The following is a 2694-nucleotide window of genomic DNA, read 5'->3' as shown; positions in this document are numbered from 1 at the left end:
CTTAAAACTCAGGACCAGTCTGGGGAAACGGATTTGGAACACAGTAAGGAATATGAAATTCACCACCTTTTCCCTCACCGTGTGGGTCTCTATCTGGGCCCTAGAATCCAGGCTGTCAGGCATCGTCCCTGTGTCTTTGGCTGCCTTCTCTGCCACGATAGGGGATATTTTCTATCCTTTTCTGTGCCAATTATTTTATTAGCTGGATGAGGGCCATCTCGCAGGATTTTTCTTGTCTTCTGTGATGATGTCACTGATTTTCCCATAGAAAGGAAATAACATTCTCTATATAGACTTTTTGCAGCTGTTCTCAACCGGTGGGTCGTGACCATTGGAAAACACATATAGCATATCAGATATTTACATTATGATTAATAACAGTAGCAAAATTACAGTTATGAAGTAGCAACGAAAATAATTTTATGGTTGGGGGTCACCACAACATGAGGAACTGTATTAAAGGGTCGCGGCATTAGGAAGGTTGAGAACCACTGTAAGGAAGTATATTTACTTTTATTATTTTTATATTTTTATTATTTTTTAAAAATATATTTTTATTGATTTCAGAGAGGAAGGAGAGGGAGAGAGATAAAAACATCAATGATGAGAATAATTGATTGGCTTTCTCCTGCACGCCCCCTACTGGGTATTGGAGTTGGGCCCACAACCCAGGCATGTGCCCTTGACCGGAATCAAACCTGGGACCCTTCAGTACACAGGCCGACGCCCTATCCACTGAGCCAAACCAGCTAGGGCAGAAGTATATTTACTTTTATTAACTGTGTGGTTTGAGAGAGGCAAGAACTAAAATGTGCTGAACTGGAGACAGAAGATATGGCTCTAGTGCTGATCCTTGTACATATCTTCCCTGCAACTTTGAGTAAATATCTTGCCTTTCTGAGCCTCAGTTTCCCCATCCATAAAATTAAGATTTTTTAAAGGGTCATCTTTGTGGTATTTACAGTCTTAAAAATCTATATTTAAGCATAGATATTCACAAGGATTCTACATTTATTAATCATTTAGGAGAGAAATAATTGGTAAATTCATAGGATGACAAATATTGCCTTAAATCCACAGTTCAGAATGGATCATTAAGGTCAGGGTTACCAATGAACCAAAGGCAAAACTATTGAGCACTAAGTGGCAGACACAGAGCAACCTTAAGGGCAGGTGCTTTACAGGTGAGGAAACTGAAACTTTTAAAGGTGAAGTAAGTTATATAAGATAATATATTTAGTTAATAAGGGGATGGAGCCAACATTTAAACCCAGATCTCCCTGAAACCAAAGCCCTTAACTTTAATCACCTGGGTGTAAATCTCCCACTATTTAGAACTCAACACTTATGTCCCTTACTTGATGGCACCAGCCACCAAAGTTTTCTTTAGTCATGATTCTCAGCTGGTGTTGGAAGGAAGGAGCAAGGCAAGGAGTAGTTTGAAAAATCTTTCCAGTTATTCTGATACACAGACCTCTCTGCCTCACTGCGAGGCATCACCTGGCCAGAGTCACACTAACATGATTACATAGACGGTACCTGCCTGGAGTACTCTCTGCCATGCTCGGATTCTCGTTTCTGCTTCTCTCAGTATGGCTTTGGAGGAGGCAGGGGCATCAGACACAAATGTGTCTCTTGTCTTTCTAGTGGGAAATTGAAGCAAAAGGAATCGAATATTGAAACATCATGTACCCAGAGGTCACAGAATTGACACGGGGACCCCACCTTAAGACTCCAGCCACCACAAAATATAATCTTTCTAGCCAATTCAATTAATAATGCATTGTGTACACAGAGGGGAAAACTTCACTCCCCCCTGCCCCTTGGAGTTTCCTAATAGATTTATCATTCCAGCGACATGAATTTATTCAGAGTACCTGTATAACCAGCCATTGCCAAACACCAAATGGAGGAGAATGGTTTCTTAAAGATATTTTCATGAACCAAACAATGGCTTTCTAGACTTTCAATAATTGGTCTCAGAAAATGCTTCATCAAGATTGTTAAGAGGGTTTAGGTACTGAAAACAGAGAGGAGCTAGCTCTTCACTGTTCATATCTTTGAAAGTAATAAAAATAATTAATTCCTTTTAAAAAATAAGACTATCAGCAATTAGAATTTCAAATTGCTATTTATTTATTTATTTTCATTACTGGAGGATATGTTTTTTTTTGTTTGTTTGTTTTTATGAGCGAGAGAGAGAGAAAGAGAGCGAGAGATCGATTGGTTGCCTCCCATATGCAGCCCCACTAGGGATCAAACCCACAGCCTAGGTATGTGCTCTGACAGGGAATCAAACCTGCAACCATTTGGTGCCTGGGGTGATGCTCCAACCATCTGAGCCACCCAGCCAGGGCCCAATAATTTATTTTAATGCCAACAAACAAGGCCCCAAACTTAGTCTCAACCCATACTTCTTTACAATATAAAATGCCTTCATTTGGTCTTCTTTCTACATTTTGGTTCCTTATTTTCTTTTTTCTGAAGAAATTTTAAATTGTTACTTTGTATGGTTGCATTCAGCTACTTGTGAAAAGTTAGAAATATACAGCTGTAGGATTTGATTAAATAAAGGTATAATAGAACACAATGTTGCCATTTAGAAGAATGAGACAGCTCTATACGGAATGATCTAAGATATATAGTTAAAATTTAAAAAGCAAGAGCTAGAACATGTATGGTAAGCTACCATTT

This window comes from Myotis daubentonii, chromosome 10, assembly GCF_963259705.1.
Source record: "Myotis daubentonii chromosome 10, mMyoDau2.1, whole genome shotgun sequence".
NCBI lineage: Eukaryota > Metazoa > Chordata > Mammalia > Chiroptera > Vespertilionidae > Myotis > Myotis daubentonii.
Note: the sequence above shows the minus strand (reverse complement) of the source record.